Here is a 14,061-nt window from a genome sequence, read left to right as displayed (position 1 = left end):
GTTGAGGGTTCACGTTACAGAGAACTTTACGGATGGCTGTATAGGAAGGCAATCCCTCCGTAATTCAGGGGCACGCTATACCTTTCACTGAGCTCAGAGGTTGGAAGCCCACCTGGCCTCCGGTCATTCTGAAGGTTCAAGATTCAGGTTTATTTATCACATGTAGTTCAAAACATACGGTGAAATCTGTCATTTGCATTCACAGCCGACAGACCCGCGAGCTGCTGAAGGCAGCCTGCGAGTGTCGCTGCCCATCCTGGCATTGATAGAAGTATGTCCACGCAGAGCACAACAGCTAACAGAACAGTAGCAGCAAAAAGAAGCCCCTGTTCTTCCCTCCCACCCAGGTACATCCGCAATCCCTCCACCCCAGTACAGACCACCAGCCTCCAGCGGACTCGGGTTGCAGAGTTTGGCCTTCGATCTCCCGGTGGGCTTTCACAGATTTACAGGCTGCACTGCTTCCTTCATTAACCTTATTAACTCTGGGATCGCTCGTCCTCTGCCACCAACCTCATAGTTCCCATTACCCTGCACCTCCCGTTTCTACCTCCTTCCCAGGTTCCCTAAACCTGTCTGTCCAAGTTGAACTATTGTTTCTGCTTGTTCCTGCCCCCCCACCCCCCGAGCATGTATCTGCATACCTTGACTCTGTTTTATCGCCTCGGTTCAGTCCATTCCTATCTACATCACTGACACTTCACACGTTCTTGACCTTTTCAATGACTTCAAGTTCCCTGGCCCTAGTCGTCTCATTTTCACCATGAATGCCTATTCCCTATACATTTCCATCCCTCTTTCTGAACACCAGATCTAACCAGTTGCCCTCCACCATCACTCTTCTCCATCTGGCAGAACTGGTCCTTGTCCTCAATCTCAATAATTTCTCCTTTGGGTCCTTTCACCTCCTTAAAATGAAAGGTGTAGCCATGGGCACTCACATGGGTCCCAGCAACGCCTGCCTTTTTGTCAGCTGCGTGGAACAATCTACGTTCCAAGCCCTCACTGGTATCACTCCCAACTTTTCCCACGCTACACCGATGACTGCATAGTGCTGCTTCCTGCACCCATGGGAAACTCGTCGACTTCATCAACTTTGCCTCCAACTTCCATCCTGCCCTCAAATTTACCTGATCCATTTCCGACACCTCCCTCCTCTTTCTCAATCCCTCTGTCTCTATCTCTGGAGACAGTCTATCTAGATATAAACTCACTGATTCTCATAGCTACCTGGACTATATCTCTTCCCACCTTGTCACTTGTAAAATGCCATCCCCTTCTCTCAATTCCTCATCTCTGCCACATCTACTCTCAGGAAGAGGCTTTTCATTCCGGAACTAATGAGATGTTCTCCCCCTCCAAAGAAAGGGGCTTTCCTTCCTCCACCATCAACGCTGCCCTCAGCCACATCGCTTCCATTTCACACATGCCTGCCCTCACCCCAACCACCCACTATCCCAACAGGGATTGGGTTCCTCTTGTCCTCACCCAGCACGTAATTCTCCGTAACTTTCATCATCTCCAATGGGATCCCACCAGCGAGCACACCTTCAACACCCACCCCCAACCCCACTTTCCACTTGTGCAAACTCCACGCAGCACCGGCGGTCAGGACGGAAGCCGGGGACCTGGAATTATGACGCCGAGGTGCTGACGGCTTTATCTATGTGCCACCCTTTGTAGAACTGCCCCATAGCTGCGTTTTTGATGGGAACCTCTCGGTGTGTCTACTGTAGCTCAGTTGCAGAACTCTGGTACCAGAGTCAAAAAGCTGTGCAGGAAACCTGAGAGCAAGAACCCAGGCTGACAAGCCCGGAGTTTACTATAAGAGAGGTGCACCGTCAGTGATGCTGCCTTCGGATGGAACGTTAGACCAAATCAAGGTAGAGAGATTAGCGTTATTTGTCACATGTACATCGAAACACATAGTGAACTGCGTGATTACGGGCTGTCCAGAACAATCATAACTGATTTGCTCTGGCTCAGGTATTGCTACACTTCTGGTGCAAGCAGAATTACGGAGGGAGGAGAAGATGGCGATGTGACGCAGCGCGCAGCCGTTCCGAATGAATATCATATGTGTTAACTAGCGAGCCGTGCACAATCCAGATTTGATGGAGGCGGCCGTGAGAAGCACGGAGGAACACCTGGAGTAACTTCTGAAATACCCGCTTCGCTGCCGCTGCTACTGTGTGATCGAGAATCTCGGGAGCGGAGGGCCCCAAATCCTCGGCTTTGCCTATTGCCTGTTGCCGGGGCTGGGTTGGAAGCGCTCAGCAGAGATGGTGCTTGGTGTCGAAGTGCTGGTCGGAGGCTCGGAGTTTTCGGACGGACTTGGGAGTTGGACTGTGGTCAGATGCTTCCAGGATGCTGCATCGGCAAGTTGGCGGTGCTGGAGGTTCACCGTCTGCGTGAGATGATGGGACTTTCGAGAGACTTTGAGACTTTTACCGTGCCATGGTCTGTTCTTACCAAATTACAGTATTGCTTTGCACTGTTGTAACTATATGTTATAACTATGTGGTTTTTGTTAGTTTTTAAGTTGGTTTGTCATGTGTTTCTGTGATATCATTCTGGAGAAATATTATATCATTTCTTAATGCATGCATTACTAAATGACAATAAAAGAGGACTGTGTGTCCTCATAATCTAAGCACAACATGCTCACAACTCACTAACCCTAACCTGTGAGTCTTTGGACTGTGGGGAAAAAACCAGAGCACCCAGAGGAAATCCACACGGTCATGGGGAGAACGTACAAACTCCTTGCAGGTGGCGGTGGGGATCTTGCAGCTGGTGCTGTAAAGCGCTGTGCGAGCCGCTACACTAGCGTGCTGCCCCACAGTAGCTTATTGTCGTATCGTGCATGTGCAGGTTTCATTGAAAATCGGATGCTGCAACATTGCTGGCACAGCACGTCATTTCAACAGTATTTACAAGGAAAACCTTTATAAAACACAAAGCGGAACTAAAGGAGCCGAGTCCATTGTAGTGGCAAGTGATCATGGTGTTGCTGTACAGAGGTAGTGATCAGGGTTGTGCTGGTTGGTCGAAGAACTGAACGATTGAAGGGAAGTAGCTGTTCTTGAACCTGGTGGTGTGGGACTTCCAGTTCTGCCTTCTGCATGATGGTAAGAAGATGGCCTGGCCCAGATGATGGGGAGAATTTAATGATGGATATTGCTTCTCCTGTAAATAACTACTGATAGCTTTGCGTCTGCGGACCCAGTTTTGTTCGGAATGTTATTTGCTTACTTTTATTGTTTGCACGATTAGTGTTTTTTTTTCTCTCTGCACATTGGGTGTCTGACGGTCTTTAACTATGGGTTCTTTTGGGATCCTTTGTTTTGTGGCTGCCTGTAAGGAGACAAATCACAAGGTTGTATAATGTATATGTACTTTGATGATAAATAAACTTTGTGCCCCTGATTTATTGGGCCCAATCCACTACTCTGCAATTTGTGCCCTTGTACATTGGAATTGCTGTACCAGACCATGATTCAACCAGGCAGGATACTTTAGAACAGAACAACAGCAGATGCTTGTTAGAGGCTTTAATGATAAACTGAACCTCCTCATCTCCAGGACAGGGCACCCATTACGTTAATGCCCAGGAACTTAAAACTGCTGACCCTCTCCACCACAATGTTCACCCTCATTCCCCTTTCTGAACTTGACAATTGGCTCTTGGTGGTTTTACTGACATGGCATGAGAGTTTATTTTTGCAGCACCACTCAACCAGGTGCCCTGTCTCTCTTCTATCTTGCTGCTGTACGCTGACCCATCGCTATTTGTGACCCGTCCAACAACCGTGGTGTCCTCGGTGAATTCAGATACATTGGAGCTGTGCTTAGCTACACAATCATGAGTTTATAGAAAGTAGAGCACTGGACCTCCCGTTTGAGAAATGTCCTAGTTATAGGATGGATCCTGGGATTGGTATTTGCCATGAGAATCCAGTAGTGAAACTAATTAAATGGCAAGATAGTGTTGATAAATCAGACTCGAGTCTATTCAAAAACATGAGCTGCCTGCCTGGGACGAGGCCTTTCTGTGCACCGCTGTTTCTGTAGTGTTGCAGTCATGGAATCTGAGGGATGGGCTATGTGGACTGGCCAAACTGAATACACTTCAACACGGGTTGGAGGGTGTCCTGACTAGTTGTATCATGGCACAGCCTCTTCTGCCACTGACAGCATCTGCAGGGAGAGCTGCCTCTGGAGTTTCAGAGCATTACGGCACAAAAACAGGCCCTTTGGTATCTTTCGCCTGTACCGATCTGTTATTCTGTCAGTTCCTTTGACCTGCACCTGGACCGTAGCCTTCCATAACCCTCCCACCCATGTACTTATTCAAACTTCTCTGAAATGTTGAAATCAAAACTTCATCCGTCACTTCCACACTGTCACCACCATCTGATTGAAGAAAATGCCCCTTAAATATTTCACCTTTCACTCTTAACTGACATCTTCTAATTCTAGTCTCACTTAACCTCTGTGGGGAAAAAATCTTGCTGGCATTTACCTATCTATACCCCATATAATTTTGCATATCTCTATTAAATCTCCCCTCATTCTCCTATGCTCCAGGGAATAAACTTCTAACCTTTCTTTTCCTGTAACTTGGGTCCTCAAGTCCCAGCAACATCCTTCTAAGTTTTCCCCTACACTCTTTCAACCTTACTGATTTCTTTCCTATAGGTGGGTGACCAATACCAAACTAACCCTCACCAACGTCATATACAACTTCAACAAACAGTAACATCCAATCTGTGCACTCAACACTCAGACTTGTGAAGGCCAATGGCACAAAAGCTCTTTTTACACTATCTGTTGGGGATGCCATTTACAAGGAGTAATGGATATGTGTTCCCAGATACCTATGTTCTACGGTTCACTGCGTGAAGAGGGCAATATTAATTCGTGAGGATCCCCACCATCCAGGTCACACCCTCTTCCGACTGCTGCCATCAGGCAATGGTACAGAAGCTTCAAGTCTCACACCACCAGGTTCAAGGGCAGCTACTTTCCTACAGCCATCAGGTCCTTGAATCAACCTACACAAGCCTGACCCTAACCCGGCAACTGTGAACCACCTCTTGCACTACTTCGCGTCTCTCATCGTGTTGTTTTTTGGACTAAGGTTCTGCTTTTTGCGCTGTCTTTTAGTTTTATTTTCACTGTCTTGTATCACTTATGTTCTGTGTGTTGTCCGAATCTACATGCCCACAATGCTGCTGCAAGCAAGAATTTCCTCGTGCCTGTACCTCGCCGTAGCTGTTGGCGTGGTAGTAAACGTGACCTGACACGACTCGAGTGCACAGAGCTATTCAGCACTACTTGGAAAATAAGATCTGCAGATGTGGCAAATCTGAGGTTTAAAAACACAACCTTGCAAACGAACTCCCTCGCCTGTCCCCTCCCTTCTAATGAGTCGCACTATTTTTAGTAAGGCCTGTGAAGCCTGTTTTGATAAGTAACTTGTAATGTTATCTCACTGTTGCTTTCAGGACACCTCGGATCTCATGAATCACTGGGCCTGACGAGCGGTCGGTTTTGCTATGCATCCGCACACCACAGCTGAGCTATGTGAGTAAGGACGGGAAATGTTTGGCATGCCTGGCCAGAGAAACTCCCCTGGTGTTCATAATGCCTATCGTGTTTAATTTGGCTTCATCTGAGTGAGTGAATGGTCTTGGTATTGCCAGTTCTCGTCTGGAACCTTCTGTACTCGGATCAGTCATGCTGCAGGGCCTCTAATTCCATCAGGCCAGTAAAGTGACAATCACGCGAGGCCTGAGCTGGGCACGTGTTGAATCCATAGCTTGCCAGCCTTTTTATTTGGGAAGAGAAATGAATGTGTTGCATTTATGTAGTGCCTTTGGAAAATAGATAAATGGAGGGCTACGTAGGAGGACAGGGTTAGATTGATCTTGGGGAAGGTTATGGGGGCAACACAATGTCGTGGGCCAAAGGGCCTGTACTATGCTGTAGTGTCCTCTGTTCTTTTGTAACCTCAGTATGCTGCTAAACTCTACAGCTAAGGCTGTGCCTTTTGAAGTGCAGTGATTGTTACAGTGAAGAAAACCACAGTGCAATAAAGTTACGGTAAACTTGAAGGAACCCAGTGGTCACCCCTGTCCTTCAGCTCTGTCTCGCAGTATAACATTGGAGATTCACCCAGAGGATTAGTGCTCATGTTTCTGGAGTGGGATTTGAACCAACAATCTTCTGACTCTGTTGCCAACTAAGTGGCCACGGATGCAACAGGCACCATGTAGACTGTCCTTCTTCCTGGACTGTTGCTTGAGATTAAGGCTGGGGGGGTGGTCTTCATTGAATCGTGTGTTCCAAGATGAATGAGTTCTGATCTTATTGTGGGTTTTTATTCCGAGTGTGGTGAGACAGTGAGGAATTAATGGTGAATATTGACAGGAATATAAATCCAGCAAAGTGTTCACGTACAAGGAGTGGACCCCAAACAATGATGCCACGGTGAGAATGGTTCCATTTGTTTGCAGCAAATTATAAACACAAGAGTCTGCAAATGCTAGAAATCCAGAGCAACATACAAAATGCTGAAGGAACTCAGCAGATCAGGCAGGATCTATGCTTTGTCAACAAATACACTCAAAAAACTTCTATGCTTGTATCGTGGAGATCATTCTGACAAACTGCATCACTGTTTGGTATGGGGAGGGGGCTACTGCACAGGACCAAAAGAATGCTGAATGCATTTCATTGGCTTTGTATCTGTACTCGGCACAATGACAATAAAGTTGAATCTAATCTAATCTAATTTAAAACTGCAGAAGGTTGTAAATCTAGTCAGCTCCGTCTTGGGTACTAGCCTACAAAGTACCCAGGACGTCTTCAGGGAGTGGTGTGTCAGAAAGGCAGCATCCATTATTAAGGGCCTCCAGCACCCAGGGCATGACCTTTTCTCACTGTTACCATCAGGTAGGAGGTACAGAAGCCTGAAGGCACACACTCAGCGATTCAGGAACTGCTCTGCCATCCAATTCCTAAATGGACATTGAAGCTTTGGACACTACTTCACTTTTTTAAAAATATGCAGTATTTCTGTTTTTGCACATTTTAAAAACATCTATTCAATATACGTAATTGATTTACTTGTTTATTATGTTTTATTTTATTTATTATTATTATTTTTTTCCCTGCTAAATTAAGTATTGTATTGCATTGAACTGCTGGTGCTAAGTTAACAAATTTCACGTCACATGCCGGTGACAATACACCTGATTCTGATTCTGATTCTGAGAAGAGTGAACAGTCAATGTTTCGGGCCAAGCCGGATTGGAAATGAATGGGGCAGAAGCCGGGATAAGAAAATGGGGGGTGGGGGGGAGGTGGAGGAGGACAAGCTGGCAGTTGATGGGTGAGACCCGGTGAGGAGGAAGGTGGGTGGGTGGGTGGGGGAGGGGGATGAAGTGAGAAGCTGGGAGGTGTTACATAGAAAAGGTAAACGACTTGATGAAGGAGGAATCTGATCGGAGAATGAGTCATGGGAGAAAGCGAGGAGAGGCACCAGTGGGAGTTGATGGGCAGCTGAGGAGCTGGAGATGTTAGGTGGGAGAGGTGCAGCGCTGAAACAGGAGGAGTCTTGTGGGAGAGGACTGGGAGACGATGGCCGGACAAGGAGAAGAGGAGGAGTAAGAGGGGAGCCAGAAAGGAATGGGAAAAGAGAGAAAGGGGGAGGGGAGAAATTTTTGGAAGTTTGAGAAATCGATATTCATGCCATCAGGTTGGAGGCTACCCAGGAGGGAATATAAGATGTTACTCTTCCAACATGGGAGTGGCCTCATCCTGGCAGGAGAGGCAGCCATGGACTGGCATGTTGGAATGGGAAACAGAATTAAAACAGATGGTCACCAGGAAATCCCTCCTTTTGTGCGGACGGAGTGAAGGTGCTTGAGCAGTTTGCCTCCTGGAGATTGTTATAGGTTGATTGGCTGCTGTTACAGTGCCTGTAGTGTAGAGGAGAGTATTGGAGTGTGAGGGGACTTGACGGCAACGTGGGGAGAGCAAAGTGGTATTGGAGTTGGATCTGTGTACGCAGGCGATTGATAGACTACAGTGAGCCCGAGGCCCTGTTTCCTTGCTCTAAGACTGTGAAGTGCTGCTTGCAGAGCCACAACTCTTCTCCCACCATTTTCTGGCAATAAGGTGCAAGACTGACTTGGGCTTAGCAACATACAGCGGAAAGTGTCATTTGTGTTCACAACCAACACACCCAAGGGTGTGCTGGGGGCAGCCCGCAAATGTTGTCGCACATTCTGGCGCCAACGTGGCGTCGCTCACCATGCGCAGCAGAACAGCCCAGAACACAACAAAATAGAACGTACCAAGCAACAAGACAACACCTGAAAAACGAGCTCCGTTCCTCCCACCCACCAGTGTATGCAGTCCTCTAACTCTAGGATGGTCTGTTTTCTGTGGCCTCCAGCCTCCAGCTTTTGTACACCAGAAGCTTTAAAATTCCTCGTTCTAAGTGGAGTACGAGGCCCTGGAGGTCTCCTGGTCACCAAATAGCTTTATTAGTGAGCCATCGAGGTTTATGCTTGTTAATGAAGAAACTTTGGTCCCAACGACCAGCAAGGATTAAGAGCTCCACTGTCAGTGTGCTGACCATATTTGACTAACTCTGAACATAATGCTCTACTTGTCTAAATCTGTGCACTGCCCAAATGGTTTGATCATTGCTTTGGAACAGGGAGTTAATATTTGTAATGGGGAGTGTAATCGGTAAAGAATGTTATTTTTGATGACTCAGCGTATGCTGGAGGAAGATGCACTGAAGCCAAGTGTGTTTTCCAGCAGTTACAGTTTACATTAATCTGAGTATCCTTTTATGATTTCAGTATCCTACGTATTCAGCAACTTCCAAAGCACGTGAGTGTCTTCTGCTGCGTAAATCATACTCAAAGCATTGCGTACAGGGGTTGGGATGTTATGTTGAAGCTGCATCAGACATTGGTGAGGCCTAATTTGGAGTATTCTGTACAGTTCTGGTCATCGACCTACAGGAAAGATGTCCATAGGATTGAAAGAGTGCAGAGAGAATTTACAACACACATCAAAGTTGCTGGTGAACGCAGCAGGCAAGGCAGCATCTCTAGGAAGAGGTACAGTCGACGTTTCAGGCCTGACGAAGGGTCTCGGCCTGAAACGTCGACTGTACCTCTTCCTAGAGATGCTGCCTGGCTTGCTGTGTTCACCAGCAACTTTGATGTGTGTTGCTTGAATTTCCAGCATCTGCAGAATTCCTGTTGTTAGAGAAAATTTACAAGTATGTTGCTGGGACTTGAGGACCTGAGTTATAGGAAAAGTAGGTTAATTGGTTATAATTGGGCGTTACGGGCACATTCGGTCAGAAGACCCTGTTACTGTGCTGTATCTCTAAATTTAAAAAAAGTAGTGTGGATGAAAGGCAAAAAGAATCACAGAGGAATTTCTCTAGGAAGAGGTGCAGTCGACGTTTCAGGCCGAGACCCTTCGTGAGGACTTCTTTCAGTTAGTCCTGACGAGGGGTCTCAGCCTGAAACGTCGACTGCACCTCTTCCTAGAGATGCTGCCTGGCCTGCTGCGTTCACCAGCAACTTTTATGTGTGTTGCTTGAATTTCCGGCATCTGCAGAATTCCTGTTGTTCACAGAGGAATTTAGTGGGCACGAGAGAGAGAATTTTCATTGGTACAGGGAAATAAGGAGAGGGGAAATGGTTGGATGGTCTGCCAGTGGCTAGTATAGAGCTGATGTGCTGAATGGCCTCTTGAGTTCTGAGAAGGCAAAGGTGTGCTCGCGGAATAAAGCCCTAAGTTATTCAGCCTTTCCCTGTATTTTGGGTCCTCGAGTCCCGGCAACATACTTATAAATTTTCTCTGCCCTCTTTCAATCTTGTAATGGAGCCCAGAACCACACATGCAGAGTCAGCCTGCATCTGGTGATGGGAACAAGACAGAGCAGGCTTCCTTCTAATCACTCCATCCTCCTCATAACTGGTGAACGGATTCCCACTGCATTCTCAGTGTTGGGGGGTGAAAATGCACGGAGCTTGCCCTGTGTTTTACCATACAGAGTCAACACTGCAACAGCCTCAACTTTGATCTTTGCAGCAGAGGTTGATGGAGACCTGCTACCTGTCGGTTGACTTGGCTCGTGGCAGCTCTACCCGACTGGTTGGTTAGTCTTTGTTCTGAACTCCCGCAGTGCGGGAACTGCACGTCTGTAATCCTGCCGTGCTTCGAAGTGGAAACGGGTGGATTGGCCACTGTAAGTCGCCCCCAGTGTGCGTGAGTGGTAGAATCTGGGGGAGAGTATTGGGAATGTGGGGAGAAGAAAATGAGATGATTGTAACAGGTCAGCAAGGACTTAGAATATAGAACATTGCAGCACAGTTACCAGCCGTTTGTCCCACAAAATCCTGCCAACCTTCTAACCTACTCCAATATCAACCTAACCCTTTCCTCCAACATAACCTTCCATTTTTCTGTCAGTCATGTGCCCACTAAGAGTTTCTCAAAAGCCCCAATGTATCTGCCTCGACCACCACCCTGGCTGAGTGTTCCAAGCTCTCGCTACTCTCCGTGTAAAAGAACTTATTTCTGACATCTCCCCTCCCCCTGCTTTCACCAGTCACCTCGCCCTTCTATTAGCCATTTCTGCCCTGGGAAAACGTCCACTCTACCTACGCCACTTATCATCTTATATGGTCCGAAGGATCGGTTTCAGCGCTCTCTGACTCTCGTGGACTGGCTGCATGGAATTTGTAGCTAAGACCCAGTGGTGTCACCTCCTCGCGGTAGAGTGAGGTGGTCACGTAGGTCCCATCAACAGTGCCATATTGTGAATGGATGGAGGCCAAACTCTGCCACATTTTGCATTTCCTTTGTCTGATAAATGCTGTTTCTCCTCCGTCCTCACTGATAAATTAAAACTTCCCAGTTTTATGGGAAGCCCCAGGTTGCTGCTGAGATGTACAGCAGTCTGCTGAATAAGTGGGGTTATGTCATCAGTGATTCTTTCTGTTCAGGCCTGATTTGAAGTCACAGCTTTTAGAAGACCATATAAGCATTATGATAGTACACTCTTGTACAACTACTCACTGGCAAACACATCTTCCCTTTGTTGGACGTTAATGACCCCAGACCTTGAGATTGAAAATGTCCGCAGGCAGTCAGTTTTGAATAGTGAGAAGCCCCTCACGGAAACATCTGGGTCACAGAACAGTTACTGCTTGCTGGGTGTGGCTCATTTCCACTGGAAAACATCATTTCATAAGCTGTTGGAAATGTACTTGGTGTGCTATTCTTTGCAGCTGTGCTTTATCACCCCACGTTCAAGGGAGGGACACTGCTGTTTCCCAAATACTCTATTTACATTTCATCAAAATGGCTCAGAGTTATAGAATAATATAGCCTGGATACAGGCCCTTTGGCCCATCGAGTCTATGGCAACCATGGTGCCCACATAGCTACTCCCAGTTTCATGTATTTCCCTCTTTGCCCTGTCCCTCCATGTGCTATCCAATACTTCTTAAATGATAGTATTGTACTTGCCTCAAACATTTCCTCTGGTAGCTCGTTCCATGTACTCACCACCCTGTGTCGGGGGGAGAAGTTTCCCCTCAAGTCAAGTCCCTTTTAACATCTTTCCCCTCTTAATCTCTAATCTGTGTCTTCTAGTTTGAGACTCCCTGGCCCTGGGGAAAAGACTGCTACCATCCATTTATATACATATCCCATGAATTTTTAACCTTTATAAAGTCAGCGCTTGTTCTAGTACATGCCAAGGCACGAAGACCTGACCTGGTCACCCTCTCCCTATAATTCAGACGCACTAGTCCTGGCAACATCCTCACATCTTTTCCGCCTTCTTTCCAGTTTAGTCCTGCCTTTCCTAAAATAGGGTGACCATACTGTACACAGTGCTCCAATGTGGTCTTATCAATGACTTGTACAACCGCAACATGATGCCCTGACTCCAATGCCTAGTACCCTGGCTGAAGAAGGCCAATTTGCTAAATGTCTTTTTCACCACCGATGCTGCTTTCAATGAACTATGCTCTTCTACTCCTAAATCCCCCTTTTCCATGACCTTCCCTGGTGCCCTGCCATTCAGAGTACAAGCCTTGCTCTGGTTTGACTAGCCAAGATGCATCATTTCACACTTTCCTGTATTGAAATCCATTTTCCAGTCGGCCCATTTCCCTAATTAACCAGGATCCCTTTGGAATCTATAACTACCTTCATTATCAACAAAAACCTTTCAATTTCATGTCATTCGCAAATTTACTGATCGTCTTGTGCATTCGCATTCAGATAATTTGTATGAATAATAAATAACAAGTGCCCCAATACCAACCCCTGCAGCACACCACTAATCACTGGTCTCCACTCTGATCTTCAACCTTCAGCCTCCTCCCTCTGCTACTTTCCTCTAAGCAAGTGTTGAATCCACCTAACTAGGTCACCCTGGATTTCATAGTACCTAACCTTCCAGACAAGCCTACCATGTGGGACCTTGTTTATAGCTTTGTTAAAGTCTAAGAAGACAAAATCCACTGCCCACCCTCATCTACCTGTTTGTTAACCTCTTCAAAAACTCCAAAAGGTGATTCAAAACAATTTTCCACAGACAAAACGATGCCAGCTTCGCCCGATCAGATTCTATGCGAATGCTGGTAGATCCTGTCCTTCAGAATTCCCTCCAGAAATTTCCTCAGTAATGATGTCAGGCTGACCAGCCTGTAGTACTCTGGTGGGTCCTTGCTCTGTTCTTACAAAAAATAGAGCCATATCAGTCATCTTACAGTTTTAGGAAACTTCTTTGTATCAAGTATCTCTTCAAGGGACTCTGCAATTCCTTGTCTAGGATTGGCTTGGTCAAGTCTTGGGGATGTGTCCATCTTCATGCACTGTAAGTGTTCTGAGACCTCCTCCCCGGTAAATAAGAATGTTCTCCAGAACATCTACATGTGTTTCCTTCATGTCTTGAATTAACTGTGACTTTCTTCTCAGTAAACTCCGAGGAGAAAATCAGGCATAGGTGGCTCAAGAGATGGGGGGAGGGGCCTGATCTCTTAGGGAACCTACTCTGCTTCTGTTGACCAGAGCCATGATATCTTTCATCAAAGGTTCAAAGGTCAAGTTTAATGTCAGAGAAATATATACAATATACATCCTGAAATGCTTTTTCTTCACAAGACATGCACGAAAACAGAGAAGTGCCCCAAAGAATGAACAACAGTTAAACATGAGAACCCCAAAGACCCCCCCAGCTCCCCCCTCCCACGTGTAAGCGGCAGTGAGCAGTGATTCCCCCTTCCCCCCCCGGCAAAAATAAGCGTGCGTCGGTACCATCACCGAGCCCAAGCATGTGCTAAGCGATAGCAAAGACACAGAACTTGCAGTTAACCCAGAAGTTTGGTATTTCATCCAAATTCGACAACCCACAGGTTCTCTCTCTCCCTGGCAAGAGAGAGGGAGGTGTCCCCCAATTTTCACAGCTAGCGGGAGACATAACAACTTGCTGGTTAAAAGTCGCTTTTTTTTTTAGCTCTGTGCCCGAAGATTGCAAAGACCTCGGGTCTTCAGGCCCACAGCAAAAGATTTTCTGGCCTCCCCACGATCCACGAGTCTCCTGCCGTGACACCGACCCTCAAGCCACCCGTCTCTAGAGCCCTGAGAAATTAGGCTTCCAGACACGATCGAGACCCTTAGGCCAAACCCTTGGCATGTCGAATGACAGCCAGTCGTGGAACCCCAAGAACGGGTCCCATCCCCGCACAGAACCCAAGCTTGCGTGTAACTCCAAGTCAGGGTCTTCAAAAGAACCCTGAAAGGAAAAAGTAGCGATATTAAAGATAGAAATAGATCTGTTTCCGAAGATGCAAGCAGAGGAGTTGCCATTAGGCACCACCATCCCTCCTAAGCTCTGCCCCAAGGTTCCCTAAAGTTGACAAGTTACCCTTCACCCTAACAGGACCATGTTGCTCCTGGACTCTTAAAGGCCTCCCACTTGCCGTTGTTCCTTTCCCTTCA

General features: G+C 46.9%; 1 protein-coding gene across 3 annotated transcripts in view; it reads left to right on the top strand.

Annotated features, from left to right (window-relative positions):
- rassf8b (Ras association domain family member 8b) overlaps positions 1-14,061 on the top strand; it is a 133,762-nt gene that overhangs the window by 43,847 nt on the left and 75,854 nt on the right. For 2 of the 3 annotated variants that reach the window (XM_063072311.1, XM_063072312.1), the window contains exon 2: positions 5,511-5,589. The exons of the other annotated variant lie outside the window; for it this stretch is intronic. The gene's annotated coding sequence lies outside the window, so the exon portion shown is untranslated. The remainder of the gene's footprint in view (positions 1-5,510; positions 5,590-14,061) is intronic. 3 annotated transcript variants of the gene reach the window in all.

This window comes from Mobula hypostoma, chromosome 20, assembly GCF_963921235.1.
Source record: "Mobula hypostoma chromosome 20, sMobHyp1.1, whole genome shotgun sequence".
NCBI lineage: Eukaryota > Metazoa > Chordata > Chondrichthyes > Myliobatiformes > Myliobatidae > Mobula > Mobula hypostoma.
The sequence above is the reverse complement of the archived record's forward strand: the minus strand, read 5'-3'. Positions and strand labels throughout refer to the sequence as shown.